Here is an 18,985-nt window from a genome sequence, read left to right on the forward strand (position 1 = left end):
CACAGGCAAAGAGACAAGGAAATCAAATGATCAGAGATCGTAGTCTCTGAAATGAAGTCCTTTGTTCTTTGTTGGGTTTTATTATATTTTAACAGAGTAAAGAAAAGCTGACTAACATACTAGTCATCTAGAGAACAAGGACAGATACTTTAGAAGAAATCAGTTCTGTTAACATACTGATCTTAGACTTCTAATGTCTATTGTTTAAGCCACCACTGTATTATTTTGTTATGGCAACTTTAGGAAGTCAGGACCTTTTAGTTAATCTTTGGGATCAATCAGGTTTACATATCCTGAACCCTTTGGAGGAGAGGGCAAGTCCTTAAGAGGTTTATGCTATTTTTTCAAACATTTATACCTTTAATCTCTCTCTGCTTTCTGCAAAGAGACCCATGATCCTTTACCTAGATTACGAGTCCCTGACAAAAGGAAAATACACTTTTTGAATATTGCTACACTCTATCTCAGAAAAGTCAAAACATTACTGTAGGAGGTCCAACTGGGACTTGTAGACGTCAGATGATCAATGGAGTTTTAGCTCAGATTCGTAACTCAGTGGCTTCTATGGATTTCTGAACCCCTCCTGTGGTTGTTGTCTCAGTTAGAAGGCAAAATTACAACGAATACACTGAGCAATTAGCAGAATCCACACACTGATTCCATGTTCTGTGCAGTAAAGAAATTATGATAGGAAAGCCCTGGTGGAAGCTTCTAAACGAGGTTCCTACCTTGGAAAATAGTGAAACAATTTGTTGCTGCATTCCTAGAGGGGTTGTGGAAATTGTGATGGCAAGGACTTGGAAGATGTGGGAGTGATCACACCTCCCCATCACATCTCCAATTTAGCCTGCACAAAAGACAGATGGATCTCAAAGAATGATAGCATATTACTGCTAACTTATCCAGATGGTGACTCCAATTACAGATGTTATTCTAACGTGGTTTCATTGTTTGAGAAAGCCAATATCTCCCTCATAGTCATCTGTTGAACTGGTAAGTACTGTTTTTGTTCTGTTCTGTTTTGTTTTAAATATTCATCATGGACTACAGAGATGGCTCATCAGTTAAATGCACTGGCTGCTCTACCAGAAGACCCAGGTACAATTGCAAGCATCCATGTGATGGCCCAGAAACAGCTGTAATTCAGTTCTAGAGATCTGACATCTTTTTACAGCCTCCTTGGTGGTGCATAAACAGACATTCAGGCAAAACACACATACACAAACAAAGTTCTAAAATCAATACCTCATCAGTAAATATTATCAGAAGCAACTAGAATTTAGCTGACAATGCCAGCAATATCTCAGACATTATCAGTTACTCACCCCTAAATCATAATTCCATCTACAAAGGACTTGATTGTGTTTCCTCCCATAAGACATGACACTGGTCCATTACACTAATAACATGTTGACTGCACAGTACAAACTTTTAGGACTGGGAAAAGCCCTGCTATTTCTTGTAAAAACAAACAAACAAAGAAACCAAAAACTACTCATTTTATGATAATCAGCATTCAGCTTGTTCCTGGTTTAAGCAGAGACTTAACATTTAACCACAGGCTAATCAATGTCTCTATGACTTGAAACATGTATCACAAACTTAGTATCATCAGACAAATTGAATCCCAGTTGTTTAAGGAACATGCTACCAGTTGACTGTGTATTATATTGAATACAAACAAGTTGCCATTATTATCATGCCATAATTATCATACTCTTGCCAACTTTTCTCCCACAAAGTTGTGTCCCTAACCTCACATAGAGTTTCCTACGACCAATTGACAGTTGGCTTTGCTGAATTAAAATAAATAGCATTGGCAAAACAGTAACAGGGATGTCCAGGGAAGAGCAGGTAGATTAACATGCCAGCATGGGCAAAACCTACAGATGTATTTGTGTCATATATGAATGTTGATTAGAATTGGCACACATGAGGGATATAGAAATAGGTAGGTTGACCTACACTGTGGATGCCAATCAACTTCATCTCATAGCTATTGTTGTCAAATTTATTCCTGAGTGAAATAGTCATGGCAGCAGGAATAAAGGCTGTGTATAGATACAGCAATATGACTGTACTGACCAAAGCTATAGCTTCCATTGTACACCCAATCTGTTGGGAGCTAAAACTGAGTCCTTTTTAAGGCACAGTTCCATGGTTATCAGAGAGACAATCACTAGCAGGTTGATTATCCCAGACCATAGTCATTGTGGTAAAATGAACGTTTGCTTTGTATGGTTTCGTCTTTCCTCCATGCAATGCTTCTGCAGAGTCCATAGACTTACAGTAACTATGGACTCCCAGAGCAACATTGCAGCTTGGCTTTTGGTCATAGGCTGACATCTGACTAAGCGTGTCAATAGTCCTGGAATCATAGAATGTGTTATACACTCTGTTCCCCATCATTCTGAAGCAGCAGCTGAAGTGGCCAAACAGGGGAATGGCTGTTTGAAGAGTCAGTCACAATGCCAGATAGGCTGTCATATTTTGCAGGGTCAAACAAATAACATTCAACAGGATATATGTGTTTAAAATCAGTAGTTAGTTTCTGTTTCTTGTTATTCATGGATCTAGGATACAAGTGACAAAATGAACAATTACTATTACTTCTAATGATTCACTAACAAAGGTTTGTTTCCTGTCCTTAGCCTCGGAACCTTATACTCTGATGTTCTAAAGGCCTTCATTTCTAATGAGGAATACCAATTACTCCACTGAACTCGAAGTCAAAACTTCCGTGTGGCCACTTTGGGATCCTCATGCCCCTGAATCAATAGGAAAGGAAGGGAGTTACTATGGTAACTGAGATAGTTGATCCTGATTAGCAAAAGGCTGATAAATTCCTGAGAGCAGCTCTTAGCACTATCGATTCCTGCTTTGGTAGCTGAAATTTTGTCTTGACTCAACGTCCTATAATGAGTGATACTGATTACTTAGTGTTCTGATTATTGTTTTGGTAGTTGTGGTTCTCAGTGTAATTTCTGACCTACAGAGAGGAGTGACCACACAACTCTTTCTAAGAATACTAAGACTGTCCTCACAAATTCTCAAAGTCATAGTGAAAGTTATATCCTCTAGATCCTCACAGGGTGAAGGAGCAGGTCCTGTGGGAGAGATATGCTCAGTCACTGTAAGTCTTAAGATGAGTACATTCTTTAACGTGCCAAAATGGTCCTGGAATTTCAACTCTAAATACTGAGTGAAGGCAGCCACTTTTCAACCACCAATAAATTGCTAGCAACCTATCTAAATTCTTAAGCCAAAATAATCCAGGTATTTTGCTTAGTGGACTAATGTCAATAAACTTGGACTTACCCAACTTTGTGTCTAATTGATCTGATCTCTAGTCGCATAAATAGAATTTTTTTTTGTCTTTATAACTATAAAATACACTCCTTTGGTATATAGTGTACATCTTCACAATGGGGCACAATATTCATTTGTGACCTTCCAAAACTTAGGTCTAGTTATAATTTTAGAAGCAAAGATGAGTAGATTGTTGATTTGGAAGAGAAATGATGGCAGCTTGATGATCAACTACATTGGAGAATGTACATTCTTCAAAGTACAGCTACCTTTTCAGACAGGGAAAAACAGGTCTGCTTCCTCTGGCAAAAAAAAAAAAAAGACTTGACAGACCCTAAGGACTTGGGATCCGAAGGTGCGTTTGGATTTTTCTGGTTCAAATGTTGGCTTGGATAAGAACTGCCTCCATATCTACATATGTTTGAGTATTTGGTCTAATTGTTTGGGGGAGTATTGAGAGGTGTGGGAGTGTTGGGGGAGATGGGTCACTGGAAGTATTAAGGTTTCAAATGTCTCCTGCCATCTCCAGTGCTCTTTCTGCTTCCAGATGTGAGTTCTCAGCTACTAGTCCAGCTTGTTTCCAATCCCTTTACACCACCCATCATGAACTCTAACCCTCTGGAACCATAAACCCTTATCTATCAGCGTCCTTGGTCAGGTAGCTAAGCAATGAAGACAATGATGTTGTGACTAGGATAGGATTTGTGCCCTTGTTTATGAATAATCTAGAGAGGCTTCTTTTCTCTTCCACTCTTGGAGAACACTGGGGAATATGACTGAGTATGAATTACGAAATGATCCCTCACCAAATGCAAAATCTGTTGACATCTTAGCTTCTGAGTTTCCAAAATGTTCTCTAGTGTCCTTTATTGGTACTTGGTAATAGCAACCTGGTTTCAGGCCACTTAAGCAGGTGTGAGGTCACTAAACAGCTGGAAATAGACATGCAGAGCTCATCCTTGTTTTCCTCACCTCCTCTAACAGAGTAAAACCATCCAATCTCATTCTGAGCTAAAGTATGGTTGAAACCTCATAAAACATCAAATATATGGTGTCACAGAACTTTGAATATATATTAGATATCTAATGACAGCATGTTATAGGTCCTCATAACTGCCATTGCCTTTTCTACCCATGGAAAAAGCACCAATAACACCTATGGATCAAATCAGATTCAAGAGTCAACTCCTTTATTTAGTCTTTCTCTAGAACTACTCTTAACACCAAATTCTGTATCATGCAAAATTCTACTACAAAATTATACATTGACATATACATATATATATGACATATACATAATATCTCTGCATATTTTTTAAATGTATTTTAGATTTTTTTATATGTGTGAGCATTTTACCTGCATGGTTTGTGGAGGTCAGAAGAGGTCACTGGATGCCCTGGAACTAGGGTTTAACATAGTTATGAAATACCCTATGGGTACTGGAAACTCAGTTCTTTGCAAGAGCAACAACTACTCTTACTACTGAGCTATCTCTAGCCCCATGTCTTTTCATATATTTTGCATGGTTATCATAGCAACTAGCAAGCCTGACATAGGACATAGCCATATCATAGGACAGGTCAAAAGAGAGAAATTCTCAACCAAGATGTCATGCTGCTTTGTAGGACAATTTCTTCTTCCCCAATGGAAATTCAGCTTTGCTCTTAAGTTGTACCAATTGATTTGGTGAGGGCCATTTAAATCATCATCAAAGATAATGCCTTTTATAGACAGTAGCCTTATCTCCAAGTTACATTCACAGCAACCTATGGACTAACATTAAACTGAGTAACTGGAAACTAAAACCTAACAAGGTTAACACATAAAACTGAGTGTGATGCTACTGTCTGCCAAGAAAAAAAAAAAATCAGGACATTAGAACATGTGACATTTCCATAAAATGAAGCCCATATTATAATTCATCAGCCCAAGTATTAGCATGGCATTGAACTCAGTACAGGTAATTGTGGCAATAAATCAAAATCACTGAGATGAAGTCGATGTCGCTCAGTTGGAGGCGATACTAGAGCAGTGGCACTCACATCTCAAGGTAGCTCAGCATTTGGCTGTCAGTGCTGGTGACTGAGTACTTATGATGCTTATGACCCAGTACTTCTATAGACTGAAAGCATAGTTCTTTCAAAGCTGCTTCTGAGAAATTCATATAATGTTGCTAGACATCATATTAAATATTATATTATACCAATAATATATATTAATTAATAATTATATATAACAAAGTTATATTAAATATGATACCAATCATTTATAAACCCAAAGAAATAAAATGGAAGTGTGTGTTTCATTTAATCAAAGTAGAGAAAGGAGGACCCTTGACTGAACTTTAGTAATACATGCCATGAGCTAGGACCATAGCTTACATGCATGACGCACTTGGATTGCTCTCTCTTAATGAGGTGGGTAGCAGGGCTTATATGTCATTTTATGCTCCAGTATTATCATCCTGATTTTAAGTGTAAAAACTGTGTTGATTGTTTCTTCATCTCACTAGCTCTGAAGACTCTTCATTACTCCCAATTCTACCCATTCAACATAGATTGTGAGAAACACTTAGAGACACAGTGTTTAAGGGAGGGAAGTAAATGAGTCCCAGAGAGAACTGGCATCCGCTCCACTCCTGCTTGATCCTGTCCACCCTTCTCAGAGACCAGCTAAATCATCTTTGGGAACATCCAAACATTGCAAGAGACCAAATTCCCAAGCTTTGAGTCCATACCTTTTATACATACAATCAGTCCCAGGCAATCCTAGCCCTCGCATTCTCAGAGCCATGCGAACAAATGAAGGCCGATATGCCACAGTTCTCCATTTTTAGGTATTAGAAACTGAATGAGAAAACTCATGTTAAATTGGTTTTATCCATTGCTCAGACAAACATGCCTTTACAAAGAGCTGTATGGTGGGTTTCAACTTGCTTGTTTTAGACAGAGTCTTTAGACGGTTGTGCTCGATCATGGCAGGAGTAGGTGGACAAGTCCTTAGCCCAAAGCCTCTGTACAGTCATCTCGTAACCATTGCACTTTAAGAAGATTCAGACACACATGTGTAAGCAACTTGACAAAAATACAATCTCTGCTCTATCACCAACAGCCTCTTTGTGTTTCTTCATGTTCATTATTTTATTCATAATGTCAAATTACTTAAAAGAAACAACTTAAGGGAATGTCTTTTGTCTTATGGTTTCAGAGATTTTGGTCCACACTAGCATAGAAGGCTTGATGGAAGGGGTTCATTTCTGACAGTGGGAGCCTCTGGCAGTGACTGGTTCACATGCTCCAGACCGGGAAGCAGAGGCTACAAGCCCTAATCAGAGGTGTGTCTAAGCTTCAGGCACCTTCCCCTAAAGGCTGACTTCTGTCACCCAGGTTTCACTTCCTAAAGGCTTTACCACTTTCGGAACTGTACCACAAGCTGGGAAGCAAATGTGTAAAACAGGACCTTCAGGGAACACTTAAGTTTCAAAACATAACCTTCCACTCCTGTACCCCATAGGATTAAGGCCAGATTATATTGCAAAATGCACTAGTCTACTTCAAGAATCCCATAGTCATAATGGCCCTAAACTGCTCAGAAGCTAGGCTCTTCGAAGATTCAAGGCAATCTTCACAGCTGTGAATCCCTGTAAAATCAAAAGGAAAATTATTACTTCTTACGTACAATGGCACAGAATAGATATTTCTATTCCAACAGGGAGTAACAGGGATATCAAAGAAACAGTGAAGAAAATCAAGACAGAAATGAAAACAAATTGATGCACACAATGATTTTTGAAGGTGAATTCTTATTATTTCTTTGGAAAGTAAGGTGCTATAAGGAAGTGAGTTATCATGCCACATTCAAACTTATATAACAAACAAAAAAAAAGCAAAATAAATTCTCACTACCTTGGAGTCTTAATGTGGACATAAGTGGAGGTGGTTCTTACCTAATGGCAATGCTTTGTAGAAAAATAATTATTTAGGCTAAGATATCAAAGAGAAATCAATACATATCAGTTCTTCCCTTCCATATGAGAACAGTTGTTCCAAAATATGCTGGAAGGTACAGGCGGGCCTTTCAGAGTCAGGAAAAGCAGATTCTAGTTCTGTTGGCTGTAAGTCCATGGCAGCCGTGGGCACCTACTTACTCTGTGAAACTTAACTTTCCCATCTATGTGTAGTACAGTTCTCATTTCAAGGGCTGCAGTGGACATTAAAGAGGTCGAGGGTGGAAGACCCCTCGAGCAGTTCCTCACAGGAACCCCAGAATGAAAGGCAGAATGAAGATCAAATGTTATATCCCTCGCCTTCACTTCCTGATCAGCTTAACTTGGGCACATGACCTCTGCAGCAATCACTTTCCTGGCAGGTTCTCATTAGCTTAATATTACTATTAGTTTGTAGGGTGAGGGGGGGAAGGGAGAGAGAGGTACATACATACACAGATATAGATACATACATACATAGACATAGATATAGATATTAGATGAAATAGAGAAAGTATCACATTCATACTTGACACACAGCACATAATATGTTACATATGGCAGTAGCCAGTAATACATTTTAAAAGGGAAAATGACAAACTATAGAAAAAAAAGAACTCTTCTATCCCTGTGGTTATTGAATGAGATGTCATCCATGATCTTGGGAATTTTAACTTGGTCCCCACTTGCTGGTACTCTCTGAGAAGTTTTAGGAGGTGTGTCCTTGCTGGAGGAAGTTTGTGGGAAACAAAATGTGGAGCTTTGAGAGCTTAAGGCCTTGCCCTCATTCTAGTTATCTTGGGATGCTTGGTGCCTGTGGTTCAAGATGTGAACTCTCAGCTTCCTGTTTCTGCCACCATGCCTTCCTTCTTTCTTCATGGACTCTAACCCTCTGCATCTCTAACCCCAATAAACTCTTTCTTCTATAAGTTGCTTCAGTCATAGTGTTTTTTTATTCTTTTTTATTAGATATTTTCTTTATTTACATTTCAAATGCTATCCCAAAAGTTCCCTATACCCTCCCCCTACCCTACTCCCCTACCCACCCACTCCCACTTTTTGGCCCTGGCATTCCCCTGTACTGGGGCATATAAAGTTTGCAATACCAAGGGGCCTCTCTTCCCAATGATGGCCGACTAGGCCATCTTCTGCTACATATGCAGCTAGAGACACAGGCTCTGGGGGTGCTGGTTAGTTCATATTGTTGTTCCACCTATAGGGTTGCAGACCCCTTCAGCTCCTTGGGTTCTTTCTCTAGCTTCTCCATTGGGGTTCCTGTGTTCCATCCTATAGATGACTGTGAGCATCGACTTCTGTATTTGCCAGGCACTGGAATAGCCTCATACGAAACAGTTATATCAGGGTCCCTTCAGCAAAATCTTGCTGGCATATGCAATAGTGTCTGGGTTTGGTGGCTGATTATGGGATGGATCCCCGGGTGGGGTAGTCTCTGGATAGTCCATCCTTTCATCTTAGCCCCAAACTTTGTCTCTGTAACTCCTTTCATGAGTATTTTGTTCCCTATTCTAAGGAGGAATGAAGTATCCACACATTGGTCTTCCCTCTTCTTGATTTTCTTGTGTTTTGCAAATTGTATCTTGAGTATTCTAAGTTTCTGGGCTAATATCCACTTATCAGTGAGTGCATATAGAATGTGTCTTAGCACAGCAACAGAGAAGCATCTGATAAAATTCCTATATGATATGCTCATGTGGTTAAACTGATGGGAAATGGGCACAGTTCAGAATCCAGTAATAGAAATGACCTGGAAGGCTATTTCAGAGAACTGTGAGGAATCTATCCTCACACACAGCCTTATTCATAGGAAGGGTATGATGAGCTAGAATGGTGGAACAGGACTGGGTAAGCCTTTTAAGTTGGTCTCCTAAAACACCTTATTCCCCTACCTCAAAAGTACTGAACTCCTTAAATCCAGGAGCCACTCAAATTTTCCCCAGACACTGTTCATACAGCCTGGTACTAATAACTACTTAGTCATAGTTAAAAATTTTTAAATCATTTATCCATTCACTGTGTGCACATATTTGTGTACGCATATAGACCAGAGAGCAATACACAAAATTTGGTTCTCTCTTTCTCCCATGTGGGCTCTGCACATTAAATTCAGGTTGTCAGGCTTAGTAGCAGGCATCCACCAAGCCTTCTCAACTGACAGCACTATTTAAAAAAAAAACTGTTCAAATAAATCTTCCTATCCTATTGGCCTGAATTCTTAGCAGACTGTGAGTACTGAAGCTGCACAGATTATGTATCCCATGCCACCCTGTCCTGTGATATACGTAGATCCTAGCACATAGTGGGTAACCCAGGAGGCTTGAACAATTAACTGAGTTAGTTGATATTGATTAATTCAACTGCATTAGAGACACTGACACACAGCACTTTGATGCTGCTGACCTGCTCTGAAGTACATGAATCCAGCCATAATCTTTTCTTGTCTGAACACCTCTCAGTCAAATGTTAAAATGTTAAGCTGGTCGTCTCTCTCTCTCTCTCTCTCTCTCTCTCTCTCTCTCTCTCTCTCTCTCTGTGTGTGTGTGTGTGTGTGTGTGTGTGTGTGTGTGTATGTGTGTGATTATTCTCTCCTACTGCTTTAACTACTGTCTCCTAATGGACCTACCTTTCAGCAAACTGCAGCATGCTGGGATTGCCCCAGATAAGCTGAAGTGATAATAACAAAGGTAAAAATGCAGAGATTAAGCCATAGCAGTCCACAAAAGGAGGATGCTGGGTTTGTAAGAGCCAGTGATGTACTGCAACACCCAGGGGAACGGAAACAAAAGAAGATGCTATGAAGAGACTCAGGTGGTTCCTTGGCTAAGTCAGAGAAGGGCTGTTGTAAAAAAAAAAAAATGTCCAGAGCAAGAGGGTATAGCTTTTCCACTTAGAACCCTGTGTTTGCAAGACAAATGTTTAAAACGACATTTCAAAAGCACCCTAAACTCTGAATTGAGCCATTTAATTCAGTTCATGATCCACCACCCTCCCATTTTCTTCATTCCTTCTATGTCTCAGAAATAGTGATGTTACAAGCAAACAAGGTACATCATTCACTCATGATGGCAGCAAGACAAGCCCTTGTCCCCAGCTAGTCTCCCACCCTCGGGCTGTGCCACACAGATAAGCCTTAACCTTTCCTAGCTCCTGAGTGGCAATCTTCTTCAGGTCATGTCCTCTCATGAAGAGTAGATGATCAAGAGTTTCACTAATGGACACAAAGACAGGATGGTGACAGAGGCTGTACACAAAAATGTGCCATTCAGCAATCCTGACTGTGAAGAGAAGCTGGACCGTAAGCTACACATAAGGCCCTGAGTCCCATGGTCCAGGCTGGTCAAACCTTTAAAGCTGAAGTGGCCAGTGGGCAGGCAACCTTCAAATATGCAGAAACCAGAAAACTAGAAATAGAGTATGAAGTCCTGAGGCTGTGAGTAGACAGGTGGCTTTCAGATTCACATATGGCTGTGGCTCCCTGGATGGGCTCTTCCTTTCTTCTACCCTGTCTTGACACATTTTGTCCTAGTGTAATCCTAATCTGTCACTTGCTAGTATGTGACTTCTCCATAAAATCAGGACCATCTTGAGTGAATCTGAATCTCTGAAAATGCTGGGTCAACCAAGAAGGATCTCCTTTGTTTCTTTCATGGAAACATCAGGTTGGGTCTCTAGCCAAATTACTTCTCTAACTTTTCTCCTTCATGTCACCCCCAATCCATTACTCCATGACAATCACAAATCAACCTCGTAATGAAGTACTAAAACTGTAGCTTTTATTTAGTAAGCTTTCCTAATTACCTGGGTGGCTATATACTCCGCCTGTGTCTGTGATCAATCATGGGCCTGGACTAATAATGATAAAACCTAAAGAGCTGGGATTAAAACACACAGTGAAGGAGAGTAAGGTTAGCGGGCACATATCCCATGACTACTGCCTTGGAAACTGAAGGAGATGCTTAATACTATTCTATTTTTGTTTCCTTAGAAAGACTCAAACACTGCAAAGTAATACTGAGCAATGACAGAATTAAGGACAGGGAAAGAGGCAGTCAAAACTCCAGTATTGAGTTTAGTCCTGTAATCTGGAGAACTCGCATCCTTACTTGTGAATGATTAATGGGTAGGTGCGACTAAATTGGTGGTCCCTACACAAAATGGTGATCAGTTATTACAACTGAATAGCATCTATTTAGCAAACCCATTGGATCAGAACTGCAAGGGTTTTTACCCAGGAATCTGTATCTTTCAAATTTTTTTCTGGAAGATTCTTGCAGTATCAAGTCTGAAAACCACTGAAATCTATAATCAAAACCCACTTTGGCTTAGGGAATCCTCCCAATGCCTTTACAGTATAGAGTCTGCCATTGTTAAGGTAAGTCCTGTGGGTGAATAGGGAAGTCTTACAGTGCTCTTTGTAACTAAGGCTTGTTGGAATGACCCAAACTGTCTATTGTATGAGTCATATTGAAGGCTGCCTCAGTCTCTACTCTGAGATTCAGTGGTTTATTTACAGATAAAAGGTTCCTGAATAGGGGCTCTCTTGGCATCCCTTGGCATTTTCAGATGGCCAAGCTTAGCTTTTAGGAAACCGTCCTAGGCTTAGAAGGGCACATAACATTTGAAGCTTCCATTCGTTCAATATCTACAGTACTTGTGACCATCAAACATATCTCTCAGGTGAGAAAACTAGTGCCCAGCCCAGCATGTGAACCAATAATGTTAATTTCTACCTTACAGAAATATTGTGAAGATTAAATTAACAATGCAGGTATGGTATTTATAAACACAATACCTGATGGTAGGAAATAATTAGTACTATCTGTTATTACTATTAAGTTGGAAACAAAATAAATTTTCAGCAGTTAAAATTATATATATATAAAATATATATAGTGTAGCTACTGCCATGTACTATGGGTGAATAGTCCTATTCCTCCAGTCTTGCAGTTCTTTGTAACTAAGGTACGTTGGAATGACCCAAATATATACACTGTCTAATTCGCAGTTGTCCTCCTTTATAATAGAATAGCTGTCTCTGGTCTGATCCCTCAGAGCCACACACACACTGATGGAGTTATTTCCCCAAGATTCTCTCATCCTGAAGCTGAGCATGCTCAGTTCTCTTGTTTCTTCCTCGGGGTTTGTTTTCATCATTTCTATAACTCTCTACTGAGAATCCTTGGGTGTTCGCTAGGGGGATTCATTTCAAATTGCATCATTCACGCAGAAAAATTCCAGGGGAAAATGTCAGCCTAATGGCGAATACTCACATGACTCTTCGCATTGCCCACGGGTTTTGCTCTTGTTAGCAGACTGCTGTGGCTGTTCTTTTACAGTTTTGCCCAAAAGGAACAAGAAGAAAAAATTTAATATGTAGTAAAACACTGTAAGCGGGAATCATTGCATATGTTTGCACTAGGCCAGATATTTAATAGATAAATGTCAGATGAGGGAAATCTTAGGAACGTTATAGGCAGAATCTATTGGAGTCTTTCTTCTTTAAAACCACATCTACACTAAAGATTGACTCTCACACATAAAATCAAAATGAAAAACAGGGAAAAAATCATTTTCTCAGAACAAAAGAGCATGTTTAATAATCAGAATTGAAGAGGCTTCCTCAAAGCTAATGAAAATATCTCAGGACTGAAGGCAAGAGACTTCATACTGCACTCGGTCTCCTAGAATGGCTTCGTACAAGCTACATGGCCTCAGGCAAGTTACTTAACCTTTCTGCCAGGTACCTCATCTCTACAATCTGAGGCAGTAAGTCTGGTCTGAATAGCACATGGACAGATGATAACATCTGGGACACAGTAGGTGTGCTCAGTGAATGGTTCTTGATATTACTGTTCCTGTAAGTGGTTTGTAATATGTGGAAATGTGCACAGCCCAGTAGGATGCATATTGAGGTGCTTATGCAGGTTCTAAACTATACAGTCTCCACATGCTCCACTCATTCTTTTTATATGTGGGTGAAAAGTTAATGTGCAAAGAAATACATAAAAATAATAGGCATCAAGAAAAATACCCACGCTGACCCCCTTTATTGTGTTTAAAGGACACATATTTATCCCTCCTGGCTTCTTGTTCCACTAGGTAGCAGGAAAGCATACCCACCCTTAGAAGCAGATGATATCTTACTTGAAGAACTCTGTATTGGGACTCATTAGTTCTATTCAGTGCAAAGTCCCTGAAGGGTCATATTCTAAGATGACATCATCTCCATCTTGCTTTCACAGATGATGCCATTTTCTGAGGCTCCTGAGGATGGTCTGTGCATTCACTGCCTGCCAAGAAATGCAGTTCTTTCATTCCCCAAGTTGCTCCCTAACTAAGTTAATTATTCTACTAGTTTATCCCATGACTTGCATCCATGTGCTGTTCAGACCTCATTTGTTTCTTTAGTAGGACCTGCTCTCATCATGTGTCTTAAAGGTGCTGAAAAACTCATAGGCAGCTGGCCAGTGTTGGTGCACACCTTTAATGCCAGCACTTGGGAGGCAGGGGCAGGTCAATCTCTGAGTTCGAGGCCAGCCTGGTCTACAGAGTAAGTTCCAGGATTGGCAGGGCCACAGAGAGAAACCCTTTCTTGAAAACAACAAACCTCATAGGTATTCCACTCTCTCATTCCACCCCATGTTCTAAGCACTTGAGGGCAAACATCAACCTCTGGGAAAGGCCTCCAAATAACTTAATTAGTAGACTACTCTGGTCACAGTGTCTTCTTGTTTGTAATTAAACTTCATGTATTCAGTGTTGCTATATTACAAAAGTGATACACATTCACTGTGGAGGAAAATAATTCCAGAAGCAAACAAAGGAACAAAAAAGGATCCCAACACTCTTACACAGTTATCCATAGTTAATATGAGCTGATTTGCTACCTACCATTTATCTATATTTTCATATATCTATTTGCATACCTACCTATCCATCATCTATCATCTATCTAGTTGCTATAAACATCAAGGCAATATAGCCATTTACTCATTGTGGACTGAGGCAAGAACGAGCACAGACCTACCCCCCCCCCAGACAGATGCAAGTGGAGGTCTGAGGTACTAAACACTACTTTGTCAGAATCTGGGGCACAGTATTCGCTATGCAAATGTGTCTGGTAGTTAGTTGTTCCTGAGAGAACTAAAGGTACACATGACGGAAAGAAGGCCTTGTTGGTCCCAGTGATACACCTATAGGTTAGGATGGAAAAAATGACAGCACACCCAGCAAAGCCATTTGTCCCTGGTTCCAGAAGTAACCATCAAGAAGACCCACTTCAAAGCAGGAAGTAATCATCAGAAGACAGGAAAGACAAAATGTCCTGTGAGCATGTTTGATGAAAGCAAAGTGTAGCAACCCTGCTGTATTTAAGAGCATGAGCACAGAAGCCATCTTTCTGGGAATGGAGAGAGAAGCTAAATCCTTCCATTACTTGAGTAAGGCCAGCCATAAAATATGGCCTAAGCAAGTGGCCAGCAATGGTGTCGCACATACATTTTAAAATTTAAGTTTAGGTACCTATTGAAATTTATAACTGCATATCCTGTGCTATCTTTATATATTGTTTCAATGAAGTAACTGTAGTATCATCAGTAAGCCCTTCCTCTGCTGCACTCATCCAATGGCAGTCTTTTTCCTCTTCCCTTGAGCAAGGGTACCCTTGTAACTTGCCTCAAGCAATGGAATGCAGTGAGGAAAAATCATGTCAATTTGGTTGTCTATATCCCATAGACAAAGTCACCAAGGCCACACCCATGGCTATGGAAGTCATTTGGATTTATTGAAAAGCTATTGGAGGAACACTGTACCCTGCTAGGGGCACTGTCTCAATAGGAGTGTATGAGAACAGATTTCTTATACTAAGGGGTTTATGGTAGGTAATTTGGGGTGGGGGTGGGTTTCAAACAGTAGGGTTTTGCCCTGTAGTACAAGCTGTCAGGGAGGAGAAGTAATTTTATTTGACATGTTAATAATTTTTCCTCTAGAAAGCAGAAGAAATGAAATGAGATTTTGTTGTAATTAGCAAAAAGTCAGTAGTCACTCAAATTAGCCACAATGCCATTATTTTGTCTCTTTTTCACTAGCATTACAGAGTAGAACACAGAATGACCTTATCTAATATCAATACACGAAGAAAATATTTATGATCAATAGGAAAAATCCGTGACATATTAGTGAATACTTAGATAATTCATGTTAAATAAAAATTACAGATCACAGGGCCTAGATATCAATGATTGTTTTCATATATATATATGACTAATGTTGAAAGACTTGGAAACTTCTAACATTGCTTAGAATATTCTATCAATGATATAAGAAATCCAGCTACCTTGAGACCACCTAGCTAGAAGAAAGTCCAAGTTTACCATATGAAGAAACCACACCAAAAAAAAAAAAAATCCATAATGCCTAGCTGAAAGCAGAAACTAGAACTGCAGTCATAGGACTATAGTCATGTCATCTTGGATAATTCCTATAGAGTGACATCAGCTGAGACTACATATATGGTGGATCAAAGAAAACTTGTCCATGTTATGACATAATATACTTTCTATTGCACAGAAATGAAGTAGCTATTGTATTAAGTTGCTATGCTTTGAGATACACTGTAATAAATAAGTAAAACAGGTAGCCAGCAGGATTCTTTCACAATGGATTGGTCAGTAATCTCCAGAGAAGTGGAACCAACATGAGAAACTGCCTCATGAAATTACAGAAGCTGAGAGGTCTCGTGATTGGCCACATGTAAGCTGGAGACCCAGGGAAGCCAGTGCTTTGATTACAAAGACTTGAGAACTAAGAGGACAAGTGGGTAATTCTAGGCTGAGGACAAAGAAAGAAGATGCATCACTCTAAGCAACCAAACAGACAAGAGTCAGACGGAAGAATTCTGCCTACTGTTGACTTCTACAAGACCTGATGATGCTCACCCACACTGCTGAGGTCTCTGCTTTACTCAGTTTCCCCCACCCGAATTTGATCACATCAAATAAACCCTTCATAAATACACCCAGAAATAGTGTCCACATAGGAATTTCACAGCCCAGAAAATTAATCACTGTGGCTGATATGATAGTTCCTGCTTTTCAGAATTAAAGCTCTAGCATGGGACATGGAGATTATTACTTAAAACTTTTTAAACATTAGCGGCAGCCTGATGAAAGGAATAGTTCCCTTCCCCCCAGGTTATCTCCAGAATTCCTGGGGGGGTTTCTGCTTCAATCCCTCTCAATCCCCAAAAGCAGTTCCAGTGAGTTCTAGGGAATGTGCGTAAAACTGGCACTAAAACTCTTCCAAGTAAGAGCTGTTATGCCAGGCCTTCCCCACAGCCAAGTCTACTCTCTATAACTGTTCTGAGGGTGCCAGGTGGGCCTGAAGCTCCCAGTCTTGACTCAGCAACCCAGAGAACATTTATCACATCAGAGCAGCAACCCCACTGTGCCCAGGAAGCCCCTCTTAGGGCCTCAGGAGAGAGTGTGCTCCCAACAGTCATTATTTTCAGTGCCAGAATATCATGGCAGCCAGCAGAGAGAGCTATGAGATTTCTGGTTAACTGTCAGCTGGAGATGTCAACTATGTTCTGGTAGTGACTGAGTTCTAATTACAACAGAAATAGAAAAAAAAAAAAAAAGACAGGATATTTATCAATACCAGGTTGGATTTGCAATGGGGGCTTTTGCCTCTGGGGCAAACTAAGCTATACAAGCAGCAAAATGTGAAATAGTGCAAAACCATGTACTTTCTTTATTGTTGATTCTTTGTTTCTCTCCACCCTCAGTAGATTCCATTCTCTCTCCATAAGTACTTACTTTGCACAGGTTTCTTTTTTATTATTATTAGATATTTTCTTCATTTGCATTTCAAATGCTACCCCCTGAAAGTCCCCTATACCCTCCCCCAGCCCTGCTCCTCAACCCACCCACTCCTGCTTCCTGGCCCTGGCATTCCCCTGTACTGAGGCATATAATCTTCACAAGGCCTCTCCTCCCATTGATGGCCGACTAGGCCATCCTCTGCTACCTATGCAACTAGAGACACAAGCTCAGGTTTCTAATTCTCTCTGATCTTTCTGTTTGATGTATGCAGACCTATTCCAATGCAAACATTAGGAAAGTCGTAGTTAAGGTCAAAAGTAAAGCTACAATTGGTTTTAACTATAGATTTGAACTCAGGACTGCTTAAAGAGCAGACAGTGCTCTTAACCACTGAGTTATCTCTCAAGCCCTAATTACAGTTTTATATTTAATTTATTATGTCTAAGACTGAATTATTTCAACATATAATCTACATTATACTTTTAGTACAGCCCATTTCATGACCCATGATGTGGGAAGGCACCAATCCCTCACACTCTCAATGATGCTATGTTCTGCTTGCAGATAGGAGACTAGCAGAGCAGCCCTCTGGAGACTCTACACAGCAGTTGACTGAGGCTGATGCAGATACCCACAGACAAAGATAGGATAGAAGTTGGGGATGCTTAAGGAAGGGTTAGGAGAAGAATTGAAGGCCCTCAAGGAGATGGCAACCCCACAGGAAGAACAACAGTATCAACTAACCTGGACCCCTAGAAGCTCCCAAAGACTGAATCACCAACCAAAGAGCTTACAAAGACTGGTCCAAGGACCCTAGAACATATGTAGCAGAGGGCTGTTATGTCTGGCCTCAGTGGGAGATGATGCACCCAATCCTATAGAGACTTGATGCCCCAGGGTCTGGGGATTGAAGTGAAATTTTCTTGCTTCTTTGGAGACTCAATTGTGTCATGTGATATTTTTCTGGGAATTGTCTTAGAAGAGAATGTTTTTGCTGAAGCCAATACATGGGAGGATGTTTTGTTGAGAAGAGACACATGATGTTTTGTGGAGGCAGCCTGGAAAAATGGGCATGTGATGTTTTGCTAGAGTGGACCCTTGAGAAAACACATTATGTTTGGAAAGGGTATACATATAACCCAGCAGGCAGTGAATGATGCTGTGTGGTATGCTTTACCATTCTTTGCTGATTATTATTTGTTGTGACTTCATAGAAAGAAATGCATCCAAGAACTTCTGGTGGTATTCCAGTGTCTTCTAGCTGCTTCTGTGGAATTGAGCCAATTAGCAGAGCCTTGGGGTTTCTTCTGGATCTGATGCTGATTCTGTTGCTGATTCATGTGAACTGGACTGCTGCTATCCAGACAAAACAGATTGGATTTGCTCCAAAGAACTATTTTTAAACAGACCCACATCCTCCTTTGCTCTGTTAATCTTTACTTTCCATGACCCTCTGGTGGGTGGTGGGCTAGAAGGGAGGTTAAAGCAATTAAGAACCCTTATTAAAGTAGATTTTGAAAAATCTAAGCCTACAGGGGATGTGAGGTGGGGCTGCCCTCTTAGAGGGCATTGGAAGGGAGGGGATGGGGGAGGGTGGAGGAACTCTAGGACGGGTGGACCAGGAGGGGAGGCATCATTTAGGATGTAAATAAATAAATAGTGCAAAACATTTAAAGAAATATCTTACATTCTTCTTAATTACAGAAATTCAATGTGTGCTCTCCATCCATATGACGCATACTGCAATAACAGAAAAGAAAAGAAGAGAAGAGAAGAGAAGAGAAGAGAAGAGAAGAGAAGAGAAGAGAAGAGAAGAGAAGAGAAGAGAGAAGAGAGAAGAGAGAAGAGAGA

General features: G+C 40.2%; 1 long non-coding RNA gene across 1 annotated transcript in view; it reads right to left on the bottom strand.

The window, feature by feature from the left end:
• Positions 1 to 4,480: 4,480 nt before the first annotated feature.
• The window catches only part of LOC110307389, a 30,236-nt gene continuing 15,731 nt past the window's right edge, over positions 4,481 to 18,985 (bottom strand). The window contains exons 2-3 of the long non-coding RNA XR_002379381.1: positions 10,449 to 10,554; positions 4,481 to 6,950 (exon numbers count right to left, since the gene is read on the bottom strand). This is a non-coding gene — a long non-coding RNA (uncharacterized LOC110307389). The remainder of the gene's footprint in view (positions 6,951 to 10,448; positions 10,555 to 18,985) is intronic.

This window comes from Mus caroli, chromosome 12, assembly GCF_900094665.2.
Source record: "Mus caroli chromosome 12, CAROLI_EIJ_v1.1, whole genome shotgun sequence".
In the NCBI taxonomy this organism is placed as follows: Eukaryota; Metazoa; Chordata; class Mammalia; order Rodentia; family Muridae; genus Mus; species Mus caroli.